Source organism: Vanellus vanellus (genome assembly GCF_965231255.1).
Source record: "Vanellus vanellus genome assembly, chromosome: 7".
NCBI classification, from domain to species: Eukaryota; Metazoa; Chordata; class Aves; order Charadriiformes; family Charadriidae; genus Vanellus; species Vanellus vanellus.
Window position 1 is genome coordinate 9,769,680 of NC_138912.1, and position 16,018 is coordinate 9,785,697.

The 16,018-nt window shown below is 40.9% G+C and overlaps 1 protein-coding gene across 2 annotated transcripts in view; it reads left to right on the top strand.

Moving 5' to 3' along the window:
* The window catches only part of LOC309674166 (uncharacterized protein), a 113,470-nt gene that overhangs the window by 29,446 nt on the left and 68,006 nt on the right, over positions 1-16,018 (top strand). The window contains exon 5 of one of the 2 annotated variants that reach the window (XM_082486137.1): positions 15,499-15,602. The exons of the other annotated variant lie outside the window; for it this stretch is intronic. The gene's annotated coding sequence lies outside the window, so the exon portion shown is untranslated. Of the gene's footprint in view, positions 1-15,498; positions 15,603-16,018 lie in introns of those variants that run through there. 2 annotated transcript variants of the gene reach the window in all.

A 16,018-nucleotide genomic window follows, 5' to 3' on the forward strand; every position in this document is an offset into this window, starting at 1 on the left:
CCCTCCTTCCATGATTGTGATGTCCAGCTTCCTTCTGGGTCACACGAGCAGCCCATAACTGGTTTTTGTACCTCCTGTGACAAGGCACCAATGGACTTGTGTCGCCAGTCTGCTAACTTCAAAGCAGCTGGTATTCTTCTTTTATGCTATGAACCTGAATTCTTTGAATATCAATTCTGTGCTTCAGGTGTATCTCCATGTGAGACAGAATATTAATTTAATGACACATTCCCTCTGCTTATTAGTTGGCCTCGCGAGTGTTTTGTTAGGACCAGAAGGAGATTGTTGTGGTTTCTTGAAGGCAGATATCAAGGCTGAGCCTGGTTAGGAGAGTGGAAATGGTGCCACGTACAGCAGTATGAACTGAATGGCTGTTGCTGAAGTCCCGGTATGCAGGAATCAAAGCCTTCTGTTGCTCCTGTCTACAGATCAGGGCTGCGATTGTAACTTGCCATATGACATGACATAATGTCTTTAACTGAGATAGTTTGGGTAACAGTACAAGGGAAGTCACAGTGGCTTGAGTTTTAGGAAAGGACTTGTATGTTTTGGTGAATAGGCTGAGCTGAAATCCGTATCACTGTGACTTAAGTTAGTTCCCAGGCTTCACATGAGTTTGGGTATGGCTACTGCTGCCGTGGGTATGCTTTTGATGTGGTTTTAGGTAAACCCCTGAGAGTGATTTCAGAATTCCCCAACCCTTTTTGGTTGCAGTCTTGCAGATTTCTACTCATATTCTGCCCAGCCTGTCATTCAGTTTTTCTCCATATGTGGCGCAGCTGGATAGAATGAAAACCAGCAGGATTATAAATGTATATAGCTTCAGGTGTTACCTTTATTTTGTCAACATGTAGCTAACACCTAGTGACCTCCTTTCCTCTTCTGCTTTGGTTTCTCTGCTGAAGACAGCTGCTCACAAACAGCTGTGTTGGGCCATTTTACAAAGCTTTGAAGATTAATGATTTTAATGCACAATACGGTAGAGGAACTTTCGTAAATCGATGCTCCCTCGTTTGGTCATCAAGCTCTTCAATAATTAAAATGATTACCCGTAGTGGTTTTCTGCCTTTCCTGATGTCCAGAAGAGCAGTTCTAGACTTTGACACAAGTGTTTCTATTCTTGTGCAGATGAGCTGAGGGCTGAGCCTAACCGCTGGGGTCTGGAGCTGCAGAACAAATTCCATTTCAACAGCTCTGATAAATTTTCAGATTTGGTATCAGAGAAATGGTTAAGGAGTGCAAATTGTGGGAGATGAAGTATCATGTAGCCCACATACAGAATCACCCAGTGAGAAAATGTGCTTACGCTTGTGCTAGTGTTAATGAAGTTCATTAGTTCATTAGTATCTGGTAAGCAGGCATTTCCTGAGACTCACGTGCACCATCATAAATATTATTGCCAGAAGTCAGACTGGGTGATGGTAGATGCCTTAAAATCAGTGAGTTGTGGAACAAAAGTCATGTGAGACGGCAGTTATGGAACACATTTTGAGCATGACTTTTCACCATCATAGCCATTGGCTGTCAGCTGTAAGTTGGTGTTCTCCTTTGGGTGCCAATCTAGTGAACAGAACTGCTTGTTGAGGACATGGGACAAATGAAATGGCTCAAGCCCTTGCCTGGCCAGATTTACTCTCGTGGTTCAAACTCAGACTGGAGTTTGCGGTCTGAAGTGGCCTGTATCGCTAGGTTTTGGGGGATTTTATTTCAGAAGCATTTATTACTTGGTGCTCTCCACTTCCTAAGTAAGCCTGAGTTTGTGGTTTAATAAGCAAGTATGTACTTTAAAATAATTTGGTCTTTATAGCAAGTCATTGTTGTTAGTGTGTGTAACAAGACAGAGAACACGGCAATTAGGAATTTTCATGTCTGTAAGTGTTACCACCGGTGTCATTCAGAGCTGGCCGTAGTTCTGTGATGCTCCACTGCTAAGTACAGGCGAACTCAGGCTTTCCTCAGTGCTGCAGCTTCTCTCCCACTCTGTGATTCAGCGTGCAAGGTGCCAATGGTTAGCATGACCTATGATGACAGGTGGAGGTCAAGATATAGAGGAGGATATATAAGATGAGGCTGTTCTATCCAAGGGGGGTTAGAAAGCACAGATGATAGCATAAGCTAGTAATGCTGTGTTGTTCCTTCCCTGTCATCTAGGACAGCATGCTAAGCATGTCTCCCATTACCTAATCCAGAGTGGTGCTGTCTCATTTGTGCTTGAAGAACGTTAATGATATTTGGAATAGGCTTAAGTAGGATTTAAGTGTCATGCAGATGTGGGCTAATCCTTTGCATGGGGTTGTAGTCAGCCTTTTATGCAAACACCTAGTTAGCTTTTTTGCTCAAAAGTAGATAGGTACGAAAATCAACAGTTTTGAATTACAAAAACAAGTTCTTCTAAGTCCACTTGGTAGCACAAGGAGCATCACAGTATCTCTAACACACTGTCCTGAAAAGATGTAACAGACATTTACCACAGCATTTTGTGATGCAAATCTATTCTAGTTAGATGTGATGTGATTATAGGGAAAAAGAGAGAAGGGTTTTTTTCTTTGAACAGGTTAAGTTAAAAGACAAAATCAAGTTTTCCAGCTTTACCCCTTTAAAAGAAAATATCATTAGGAAAATCTCTGTAAATGTATTTTTGCTTTTACCCACCCATTCATAAATTGATATACCAGATGATCAACTTGGAGCAAAAAAAAATACAGGATAACTTACAACCAAAGGCTTGTGTCAAGGCTGCATTAGGGAGCAAAATAGAGCAGGTTTAAAGCTGTGTTTGGATGACCTTCAAATCCCATCTGCAGATTTCTTTTTAGCTTCAAGTTTCAAATGTCAGCTGCAAGTAGATCATTGCACCAGAAACACATAGGCAATAAAAGATCAAGGATGTCCTCTCTTTGCATTCGTTTTAGAGAGAACGGTGTTGCCTCACTAGGAACTGCTGTCTGTGGGTAGACTGATGGCTTTGGGAGGAACTGGGAAATCTTGCACGCTGTATTGACCTGTTAATCAAGGGGGGAAAATGGGAATATCTTTACTAGGTAAAGTAGAAACATTAAAAATCCACTATGTTAACACATTATAACATATTGCTTCAGTCTGGTGTTTGGGTTTTATGCCACGAGGCACGAATATCCACGGCTAAAAGCTGTAAAGATGTAGAGAGTGTGGATGTTAGGGGATGAAAGCCAAAACAGTACTAGCGTATAGTTAAGTATATTTAGTCAGCGCTATGATCTTTTGTTTCCTTGAGCTACAGAATTTACCAACAAATCCCCACGACAGGCTGAAGGGAGAAATCTCCCCCATCTCCCGTCGTAGTTGTGGACTTCCCTCTTGGGCTTTCATTGCTTACATGAAAGAAATGGGGATAAAGGGACAGTATATGCAAGGCAGTGTTATTTTAGAAGCAAAACCTTAGGTCAGAGGTTTCTGTCAGCCAGGATGATCCCTGAGTCCAGTAAAAACATACTGAGCCTTAGCTGCCTCCAAGAGGCATTTGGCAGAACTGAAGGGTTGCTCGGAGAACTAAGAGTCTGCTCTGAAGTGCCGTAAAAGCTTCAGAAGCTTTAATTGTTACCACTGATGTCATTCAAGCCTGATTCCCACTGGAACTTCCTCTGTGTTAATTATGGTCCCGAGGATGATAACTTGGCAAACGCAGCTGCAGCATTGCTGTTGCATCAGTTAATTAATCACCCAGGCTGGATTGGAGAGAAGACGTGTTTCTTTACTCTGGTTATAAACAGCTGTAGAGAAATTAAAAGGTTTTGGTGACGGAAAGTCCCTTCTCAACTGTGTTACAGTGTGAGGGCTGAGGGATCCTAATACTGGTGTGCAGTTCTCCTATGTTCCTGTTTTCAAAGGTACGATGGTGCTTTTTCCAAAAAAAATCCCACAAAACACACCAAACTCTACAAAAGCAGCTCATCTTTGACTCCTCAGTACAGCTATAAGAAGAAGCTTTATGTATGAAATTAATCCAGCTTTAATCACTTTTTTTAAATAACTGTCACAGGTTATGAAGGAGACAGATCATATTAGGAATAAATTGAAAATAGCTGGAGTGGTTTTCTTAGGCAAAAGCAGAGAGATTATTTCTGGGATGGCTTTGGGAATAGTTTGCATGCTCTGGTGATGTTGGTTTCACAGTAGGGTTATTAGTCTTTCCTTGGTGCCACACGCTGACCTGCTGCCTGAAACAATACAAACATCTGAAGAATACAGCTCACAGGATTCCCAAGCAAAGCCTCAGCGGTAGGAACGTGGCCTTTAAAGTGACCTCTGTCAGTTCACCCCTGCAATGATCTGACTGTCTCTTTGTCTGGTCCTGTTAATCATAAGGAATATTTATGGAATTTGTTGTCTGAAGTGCAAGCCGTAGCATCTGAACGTTATTTCAGTTAGACTTTGAAGCTAATGAGATGACATGTATTTACAGTGCTGAACCGGGTTGCTCTTTTTCTTTGTGAAATTTGATTCTGAATGTGCTTGGGAGCAGAAGTAACACTTTTCCAACACCATTATTTGGTTGTTTAGGCATATAAAAGCCTCAAGCTGCTTTGTGTAATGTGCCTCACAGATCCTCATGTTGTCTTATTCTAAAGCAAAAATAACTTCCAGAAATGTCAATAGAGGTGAGAAATGTTTATTTTGGAGCTTGTAAATTAAACTGCACTGAATACATGTTCTTTGTATGTGGTGACAGGAAACAGTGATAAATATGATGACATATACATAGTGATAAAGATATCCTACAATCTGTAATTATGTTCTTTCTGCTTCGTTAATTAACTGATTTCCATGGCGTTCTTGTGGCAAGGGGAGGGCTGTGTTTTATTAGTAAGGAATTGCAGATTTTGGGTTGTGTCCAGTGATTTTCCAGGACAGGCTTGTGGCTGAAATAGTGGTGTACATTGTCTGTCCTTGGGATCAGACCTGGGCCTGGAATGACCTTCCGGGTACTACTTGGGAAAACCTCTTGCTGTGCCTCGTGCTTGGAGTATTCCCTGAGATGTATTCAATCATGCTACAGAGGACCTGTCTTTGTGGTGATAAATTAAAATAAAAAATGACCTGGCACCCTGCCTTGTAGGGTGTTGAGGTATCTGCTGGAAGGGCTCTGGTATCTGCTGTTGCAGAACCAGTAAGATTTGTTGGATATCTCTATTAAGTTCAGGCTTCCTAAAAGATGTCAGGGAGAGCTGCGTTTCGGGAGCCCCTTGTAATCCAGAATGATCTGCTTGCAGCTGTATTGCTTTAGATGTGCCTTCCCTTCAAAACAGTAAGTATAATTTCAGTGTTCTAAGATGGACATGATCATGGTCAAGATACTAAAAATATAAAAATAATACAAATTTCCAAACTGTTGTCTCTCCTTTGACACTAATCCGATCCATGAAGGCAGTGATTTTCTCAGTACTATCTTTTTTGTGTGCGTGTTTGCACACAGTTTAGGTAACATACAGTGAAATTGTACTTTATGACTGAACTAAGCCTGCTTGCTCTTGGCTGCACTGGTAGGGTCATAGGGATTTTGATGGTGATATGTCAGAGAGCACAGTGTGCACACACAGTGTGAAAATGCTGCACAGATTGCTTCCTTTGGAGGGGTGAGGCCACCTCAAGAGCCTACGGCTGGGTATGCTCTGTGGTGGTCCTTTGCCGGAGCACTGTTTGGAACCAATGGTCATGGCCAAAAGTGTGCTGCCAATCGTGTCTTTATTCCTACAGTTGTTTTTTTTTTCTTTCAGGATTTTTTCCACCTCTGTAGCCTACTAGGGAGGATTGACCATAAAAAGCTTTTCTTTTTACTTGTTGTTTTAATATTTTATTGTAGGCTACATTATGTAGCGATTCCCTGCATTAAAGTCTGAAAATGTCAGCTGCTGAATGGAGAAATAGTTTTAGTCATGAGATTAAAAATTACTGGCTTTTCTAAAGATCTGGATTTTGATTATCAGAAATATACTTAGTTTGCATTGTGCATTTGAGAATTTATTAGAGAAAACCCATAAGCTCAAACTACAACAGAATTATAGAATTGTTTAGGTTGAAAAAGACCTTTAAGATCATCAAGTCCAACCATTAACCTACCACTGCCAAGGCCACCACTAAACCATGACCCTCAGCTCCACATCTGCCTATCTTTAAATACCTCCAGGGATGGTGACTCAACCACTTCCCTGAGCAGTCTGTTCCAATGCTTGACAACCCTTTCTGTGAAGAACTTTTTCCTAATATCCATCCTACACCTCCCCTGGTGCAACTTGAGGCCAGTTCCTCTTGTCCTATCACTTGTTACTTGGGCGAAGAGGCCGACCCCCACCTCACTACAACCTCCTTTCGGGTACTTGTAGAGGGTGATAAGGTCTCCCCTCAGCCTCCTTTTCTCCAGGCTAAACAACCCCAGTTCCCTCAGCCGCTCCTCATAAGACTTGTGCTCTAGACCCTTCACCAGCTTCATTGCCCTTCTCTGGATGCGCTCCAGCACCTCAATGTCTTTCTTGTAGTGAGTGGCCCAAGCCTGAACACAGTATTTGAGGTGTGGCCTGACCAGCGCTGCGTACAGGGGGAAGATCACTTCCCTAGTCCCGCTGGCTACACTATTTCTGCCAGGCGAGGATGCTATTGGCATTCTTGGCCACCTGAGCACACTGCTGGCTCATGTTCAGCCAGCTGTTGACCAACACTCCCATGTCCTTCTCCGCCAGGCAGCTTTCCAGCCACTTCCCCAGGCCTGTAGTGCTGCATGGGGTTGTTGTGACCCAAGTGCAGGACCCAGCACATGGCCTTGCTGAACCTCATACAATTGGCCTTGGCCCATCGATCCAGCCTATCAAGGTCCCTTTGTAGAGCCTTCCTACCCTCAAGCAGATCAACACTCCCACCTAACTTAGTGTCATCTGCAAACTTACTGAGGGTGCACTCCAACCCCTTGTCCACATCATTGATAAAGATATTAAAGAGAACTGGCCCCAATACTGAGCCCTGTGGAACACCACTTGTGACTGGCTGCCAACTGGATTTAACTCCATTCACCACCATTCTTTGGGCCCGGCCATGCAGCCAGTTTTTCACCCAGCAAAGAGCATGCCTGTCCAAGCCATAAGCAGCCAGTTTCTCCAGGAGAATGCTGTGGGAAAAGGCTTTGCTGAAGTCCAGGTAAACAACATGCACAGCCTTTCCCTCATCCACTAAGGGGGTCACCTTGTCACAGAAGGAGATCAGGTTTGTCAGGCATGACCTGCCTTTCACAGACCCATGCTGACTGGGCCTGATCACCTCGTTGCCCTGCATGTGCCGCATAGTGGCACTCAGGATGATCTGTTCCATAACCTTCCCCAGCACTGAGGTCAGACTGACAGGCCTGTAGTTCCCCGGATCCTCCTTCCGTCCCTTCTTGTGGTGTCACATTTACTAACCTGCAGTCAACTGGGATCTCATCCGTCCCCGTAGACTTGTGTGTTTTAGCAGATCACTAACCATTTCCCCTTGGATTACGGGGGCTTCATTCTGCTCCCTGTCTTCCAGCTCAGGAGACTGCGTACCCCATGAACTAGTCTTACTGTTAAAGACTCAGGTAAAGAAGGCATTAAGTACCTCAGCCTTTTCCTCATCTTTTGTCACTATGTTTCCCCTTGCATCCAATAAAGGATGGAGATTCTTGTTAGCCCTCCTTTTGTTGCTAATGTATTTATACAAACATTTTTTATTGTCTTTTACAGAAGTGGCCAGATTAAGTTCTAAATGGGGGGAATAATACCATTTTGCTAGTGTCACAAGTTTTCATTTTTGAGGAAGAACACACTTTTTTGGAAATGTGATTTAAGCTCATTTAAATCTGTTAACGCCATTTTTTTCCCCGTTTTTAAAACTGTAGAGATTTCTTGTGTTGTATTGATGTGACCTAAGGTAAGCATTTACTTTGTGGACTACTTTTTTAGTTTGAGGAAACTGACACTAATACACTGACACATGACTAAGGTGGCATTTACTGTATCTGGTCTGAATGGTTCCTGAGGAATAAAAAGTGTCATTTATCCTGAAAGACGCATGATAAGGGTGATAAATTCATGTTCATAGGTACTTTTTTACGTAGTTGGAGAGAAAGTGATGATTTAGTGTGGAGGAGATGCTTATCTTTTGGGCAACTACTGATAGATAAGGTGAATCTTGTTTTTTAAAAAAATGCTTTATATTATTAGATTCGCACTGGGAAGCCCAGCAAGTCTGGGGTGAATGATGGGCATTGTGCCAAGTGCCATTTACACACTGTGAAAGATCAGTGCCCCAGGACTTGCTAATTTAAATAGACAGCAGAAACAGAGAAACAGTGTGTAGTCTTTATTTATTTACTTATTTATTCATAACACAAATTATGTAAAGCTTTTTTAATAATTCGAACTCCAGTAAGTTGTTGTAAAGCAGCTGGACTGGTGAGCAAATCGCCGAGAGTTCATCAGAGAAACAAAACCAAACACTCTTCATCAAATGGATTAACCATGACATATATTATAGGTACACGTAAGATGTCGAAAAATGAGTGACAGACCCTGAATCAAGTTAATAAAATTCACTTTGCATGGCAGAGTAGTGGATTCTGTGTTGCAGATAAAGGGAGACGTGCCATTTTTCAGGGAGTGCTTTTAATCAGCGGTATGCGCTGGTGTTGTGCGTTAGGCAGGTTGTGAGATAGACTTTAATATCCATCTGGCACATTTTCAACTTTAGCCGTTACAGCTTGGTACATAGAGAATCCATGTAAAAATGCCATTTTAAATCTTTACTTTATTTGGAGCAGAAAGTTGAAATAAAGCTACACTTTGCATGATTTTAGCTCTAATGTACCTACTGATCTTTAGCAAAGCAGTAAGAATCACGAGATTTAAAACATCAGTCTTAACTATATTTTGCACAAATCCTGAAAGCTGGAACTGCTGCATGGAGGCCGTTTGCCATCCTTAGATGGCACACAAATTTAATCACTTAGTGACCACAAATTTAGTCACTTCCAAGTGTAAGTATTGAGGCTGTCGAGTTCTTAAATATGCCTTAGCCACCAGCAGGACAGGCGGAGGAAGGTACTTCAGAACGAACTGCCTGGCTGACCGGCCTCCCTTGTCCTCAGGCAGAACTTCTGATGGGCTCCAGGGAGAAGTTACACCGGGGTTCATAGCCGGCTCCTCAGAGCCCTCGCATGGATTTCCCCTGCCGTGGGCTCTGATCATGGGCCCACCGCCAAAAGCGCAGGTGCTATTGCTAAACTACATATATTGAATTTTCCTCACCTGAAAGTAATTATTCGAAATATTCATGTTTGTATCGAATCTTAGCCTCCCCTCTCTCAATCCGCAAGGCTTTTGGACCTCTGGACATCTGTAAGTTCCTTTAGTTCACTAGATTTGGGCTTGTGACACTAAATATTTGTAGTCCTATGGTTGTGTTTTGACTCAATTTAATCACCTTTCTTTCATGTTGTTCTAGTGTGTAAACAACTTACCCCTTGGGAAGAAATGAAGGTCTTTGCTGAGAGTTTGTTTGCAGATAGTGATTTGATTTGTACTAGCCATCCCAGAACTCCTGTGGGATAGTTTTCCATTCCTAGCTATAAAATGGGTTTGAATGAGAGAATGGTGAATTGACTTCTGGCCACTGTGTCCAAAGGAACTTGCTGACTGCAATTCAGTTTCTGAAGTTTTCTGGAGCTGTGTCTGCAGCTCTTCTGCAGGTGGCCTAGCTCTGGAGCAGGTAAGCTTCAGTCTTTTTTGACTCCAGACATCATAGTATGGTAATTGCACTGTGTGACCTCCTTGGAGCACCTCCATCCTTCCAGATGATGACTTTAGAATTAGAGGCTTCTCCTGTAAAAGAAAGAGGCAAGTCAGTTCTTCTAGCAAGAGGCTGGTTTTATTTCACAGTGTAGTGTAGGTATAAGGAGAAATTTTACGCTCTACAGATCTTCTCACAGTGTCTCACAAGTTCAGTTTGGTCTTGGAAAGGGGAATCCACATCTCAGATTTTTTTTTTTTTTCAGAGTCACACTCCCTCTTTGACTCTCCCAAATCCTTTAATCGCTTTTCATTTCCCTTTGCAAAGAGGGTCAGTGTCCCAGGGTAGGAGTAATTTTTTACAGCATCTGTGTTTCTTCCCATTTAACACTGAAGTGTCAGGGGTGAGTGGTCTGCCTGGTTGGGCTTGGCTGGAACTCTCACCCTTCCCCTCAGTTGTGAAATTGCATGTTTCCAGGCGAGAGAGTAAGGAAACTGCAGGGAACCGAAAATGGAACACTAACACTTTGCTGGACTTCCCTATCCTTTACTCATTGAGTTGGCCTTTCCTTTGCTGTAATAGATCTGATATACCAGATAATGTCATACTGAAGCAATAGGGTGAGGAGGGTATCAAGTACCTGCCTCTCTGTTGCTGTAGTGGTATTTTTTTCATTGTTATATTTCCTTTTTCCTGTTACTATTCTCTGGTGTAATAAAAGCAGCTGATATTCAAACGGAAGAGAAATTTTTTCAGACTTTCAGTGAATAATTTAAAACAATTACAGGTTTTATTTGGATCTATGTGCATCCTGTTTGTACTGCTTGTAGCAGAGAACAGTGTGAGAGGGATTGTTAAAATCACTTACGTTCCTTTTTCTGTTGTCAGCGTGAGCTGGTGGCCTGCTGGGATCCTTTCTCCTGTGCCCCCGGTTCTGTGTTACAGGAGAGAAGCAAGCAGTATTTTTTTGGCACTCTCAGTTTGGTTAAACACTCTGGCATGGATGGTATCCCTTTTCTCTGTCTTGCAGCCATTTAGCAGTGACTTGTTCTGTCATTCCTCTCAGCAGCGCAGTCTGGAAATCTCCAGCTGATTTGTTCTATTTTCCTGCCAGTGCGCAATTTCAGTGGCAGTAAGGGAGCAGGTCCCTCCTTGTTTTGGGTAGGGAAACTTAACCTGCAAGACGGTCTCACAGCAAAACGTTACATAATACTGCGCAAAGCGAGAAGTAATTAATGTGGAGGTGGAAAAGATACCCTTACTACTCAGTGCAAAGCCGGCTTGCCTTTCTGACAAAGATAGTTACCTCCTACCTCTTCATTTCCATGAGAAGCTCTCTCAGAATCCCAAAGATAAGAAAAGATAAGAAAAGATAATTGGAAAATTGTCTTTAATCTTTAGCAGAACCGGGCAATACACGCTAAAGGTGGAGGCTACGTTATTCTGTCACCTCAGCTGCTTAGTATTTGGAAACCGTGCGGAAATAAACAAGTGAAAAAAGACCCAGTGCCCCCTCCTCAAGGCTGCAGAATTCTACATTTTTCGTCAGGCTCAACCACATTCTCATCTCACGCTGCACTGGAGAAAATCTGAAGTAACATTGTGAAACTAATGATTTTTCCCAGTGCAGCTAAACTCCCAGTGTCACAGTATATGGAACTCAGGAAAGCTTCAGTCTGTCAAGCTGCAGTTACTATTGAGTTACTGTTATTATCGCAGAGTCTAAAGAGACAAAGCTCTCCTGAGTATGTTTCCTGCCCAAGAAATAATAGGACTGCTCAATTTTCTCTGTTATACCCTTTCTTAAGTGGGCCTTCATAAAGATTTGTTTTGCAAGAACAGAGTCTGGCTCAACCCCCTAACTGATGCTCATCTGACTTAGACAATGTATAATCATAGATTAAAAATACCCTGAGCTTGGTTACATCCTAAAAATACTCTTCAAAGATCTTAGCAGCTGTTACTAGAAATAGTTTACTATTGGCTAGGAGGTACAGTAGAAGCTGAAAATATGAAGACTGGGTTTCTTTTTTTCTCTTAAATATTCATCATGACTTGAATACTCTGTGTTCAGATTGATATATTTAAAGCACTTGCTCTTCTTAGGCTGCTTCTAAGGACTGAAGGGGCAAGTGAAAGGGGATAGGGAATATGGCATATAAAAAGTACTATTCATTTATATCGATTGGCGTGCGGGTTTTCCTGGAATATTTCACAGTTCTGATTACTTCATCTTAACTAGAGAGAGTTCAGAAAAAGGAGACTAATGTGATCTATGCTGGAAACACGTGATGAAGGACTGAACCCCCCTGGGATTATCATCTTGGGTTCCATTCTTCATCCCGTTTCTGTGCCATATCAGTAGCTAAAATTAGAAATTGTATAGAAGAGATAGATAAGGACCATCTATTTTCTTCCCTCTTAACAAAAATATCAGGGCACTCAGTTAAATACAAATTATGGGAAACCTGTAAGAGTGCTTGGTTAGACTTTGAAACTCATTGCAACTGACTTTTGATGAAATCAAGAAAGTAATGAAATCAAGAAAGTAATGAAATGAAGAAAGAAATTGAGTCTGTGAGACTAACCTATCCAAATGCCTGGTTTTACTGAAATTAGAAAATTATTGGTTCTGAAGTCCTGGGTATAAGGTGAGGGGGTTATGCTTGCACACTATCGTGAGAGCATTGCGAGACTGAAGAAAGTAAGGGAGGGTGCTATAATTATATGTAGTATTGCATTTTTTTAAAAGTTAAGGATATACTAGCAAACAGTTTTTCTAGGACTGGTCAAATCTGAGATGCATTTATTTTCTGAAATAAATCCCTAGAGATGCAGCTGATCAGGCCAGAACTTTTTCTGCACATTGCCAGTCCATATTCTCCCCCTGAGTAGTCTTCATACTAGCTTTCTTTGTGGAACTCTGAAAACTGTGTAATTGTCTGCATCGCAACAAATACCATTCTAGGAGTGTGTTTATCTGCAGAAACACCTTCTGTGTCCTTTTAAAAATTGAAAGATTTTTCACTAGAGTATTAACGTCAGCACAATATTTTTTTTTGTCTGAAATATTCTGTAATTCCTTTGCTTTTCTTTTTAAAGTTTGAGGCTTTGTTTTTCATTGTAAGAACTTACTTTAAAATCCAGAAAAAGCTATATATTGTGTATTTATATAGCATTTTCTGTTTTTAGAACAGTTTTTTTTCTTCTGTGATTGTTCCCCTAAGACCAAATTAGTGTATATATTATGTAAATGTCACTGTTACACAACTTTTGCCTCATGACACATCTTTTAAAATCTGTTATGCTCTTCACAGGTGTGTGTGTTCTGAACGTAAATCTGGTTTACTGGTAGACATCCTATAATCCTCTAGGTTGCCAACCCTCTAAATTCACTAAAATAAACTATATTTTGTGGAAGTCTTGGCAGAAAGTGCCTTTTGTATGCAGTGAAAACAGATGATGGCGAGCATGCTAATCACCTTAAAGAACATATTGCTCCGTCAGTGGTTTTGGGGTATTCTGAAGGAGTAGCAGCATGAATCTTGTTTCCACCTTCAAATTAGATTCACCTTTTGCCTGTGGAAAAAGATGCTTCTGTTTGCAGAGCATAGACATGCTGCAGACCTGTGTGGACATGAATGTGGCGTACTTCACCTCAGGATCCAAGTGGTTGAACGTGCTGGTAAATGCCTGCTGTACAGCACTCTGCAGGCAGCTGCGTTTGCCCAGTGATGCCTGTCTGTGCAGGGGCTGTAGGAGTGATGGTACCGCATAGAAACATGATACGCAGGCTAAGAGCTTATCAGCTTGTATGCCTCCTGGCACTTGCCGGCAGTCTTGGCAGTTGGTGAATTCTTCAGTCCCCTCCTATGTCTCCTTTCTCTTTCGGTGCAGTGGGAATGGTGCGCTCCAAGCTACATGAGAACTTTAACTTGCATCTTTTAGGATTAGGAAGCTCGGCAAGCCCACCTTGGATAATTGCTGGTACTTTGAAACAGAGGTGCCTTCATTCTGATGGTAGCATTTAAGAGTTTTCCATGTAGGGATTCGAAACTTCCACATGCTGTCAAATGAAAATCAACTGCGAGCTTGGAAGAAAAGGCAAAGCGTATTTCAGTTCCTTATATGTTCTGCTAGAGGTTAAATCTTTATGGGGTTATGTTGTGTGAAACTTAGATTTAGAAACTTGGTTTTAGCTACTGATCTGTGCCTATGATTATGTTTGCATCCTATGTCAAATAATTGGTGTTGCTAATACTAAAGGTGAAATGAACAGGCTTGGAAATTACTTACCTTTGATTTTGGAAGTAGTTTTTATGAATCTAAGGGGCCTGGAATTACAGACCTGTAAAGCAGATGTACATTTTTCATAATCTCCTATTGACCTTTGATTAGTAGAAGGGAGAAGAGAAGAATGTTTTTTTCGGGACTATTCTAATGCAGAGTTATTTATGTATTCCTTTCATTCCCCTTCCCTAAACACTGCCTAGTACTCTGGTTGGGTTTTTTGTTTGTTTTTATTTACTTATGTATAAAGTATAAGCACAGTTAGATTGCCATGCTGTTCTAGCTCAGGAAAAGCTGCCTTTAGTGGCAGATAATGCCAAAGATGACTTCACTGCTAGCAAAATATTTGTAAGATTTGGGGCATTTTTCAAATAATTCATTAAGTTTGTAATGCTCTCTGGGATTCATCTGAGTGAAAGAGTATAAACATTACATCTGCCATTTTTATCTATTTCTTACTGCAGTTTGTTTCTAACTTTGCAGCAGAGTAGAAGCTTCATGAGAAGCTTCATGGAATACATAACTTTTTACAAGTAGCTGCAGTTGTCAAACTTGTTGGTCTGAATAATTGTTATTTATGATATATTACATTAGGTAGTGGATAATCTCTTTATCTGTTCCTATTTTTAAAAATATTGAGATTTAAAAGTACTGATCTGTTTTTTAAACCGTTGTGTTTTATTTCACATTCAAATGAGAGTAAGAAGATTACCTTCTTTATTTTTGCAGCTGCATGCAAATTAATATTATTTCCTTGACCAATTGTAAAAGGGATTTGGTAAAAGGCAGGCTGTACAGTAGCTACATAGTTAGGTGACAGATGAGACTGATGAATTAGAGTTATATTCTATTTTCTTTTTTTTTTTTTTTTTTTAAACCTTGTATCACTTATGTCCTTCATTTTTTGCTTCTGAGTAGTTATCGAAGTCATAAATGAAAGAGGCCTAAACTTTTCTGGTCTCTTTAGAGCGTGGACTCTATACCTATACAAAACTTAAGCAAAAAACCCATTTTCTGTTTTAAAGAAAGTAACCTTCCCCCCCCAGTATTTTTTTAACTGTAACTGCAGTTATTTTTTCCCATTTTGAAAGTTCAAAAGCCTAGGAGTTGTGAAAATTGTGTGTTTAATAATTGTCGTCTTGTTTTGAAAGCTATACTGTGTTACTGCAGTATAAAAACCAAACAGATAGAGCAGACACCAACATTTCAATATACAGTTAAATTCTAAAAAGTCACAGAAGAAGCCAATGTAAAACCTTGCAATTCATATAGGAGAAACAGTGCATAAACTGGCAAATAGATGGGGTCAGCTAAGGAACTGAAAACCAGAAAGGCTTAGGAATATTCCCCTGCGTCTTGGCTGTCTGGTTAAATTAAGCAGATATTGCTTGTGTGGCTTTGTGTCTGTAGTGCCTAATGTTATTTTATCTTGTCTAGAAAATTCACCTGATGAGTGAAGATGTACAGGTTTAATGGAAGATTTATAAGAGTTTTCTTTCTGCTGTTAGAATTCCCTTGCTGTTGCCCCATGATGTTCCCCGAATGCCTGCAACAGGGAAGAGGATTAGACGGTTGTCAGCATCACTTTTCTTCACTCCAGAACAACTGACTTGCCATCGTTGATAACTCTGACTTCTCTCTCTCATTTAAAAAATTTAAATAATTGGTGTCCTTTAATTAAAAGAAATGCGCCTTGCTTTAATCCATCGCTGGCGAAGCACATAGTTGCTGTCGAGTGTCTAGCACTAATATATGTATAATAATGTAGCATAGGGTTGAGAGAATATGTATAAGCTTGTGTGTATTTCTCCAAAGATTTTAGGTATTTTGCAGGATTTAGATATTAATATTGAAAGCTTCTTTGAACAAATTTGGGTGCTCCGGTAGTTGGATGCTGCAGTGACAGTGCTATATGAAGTTGTAAGGGAGCAGAGAAGAGAGCAGCATTTTACGAAAG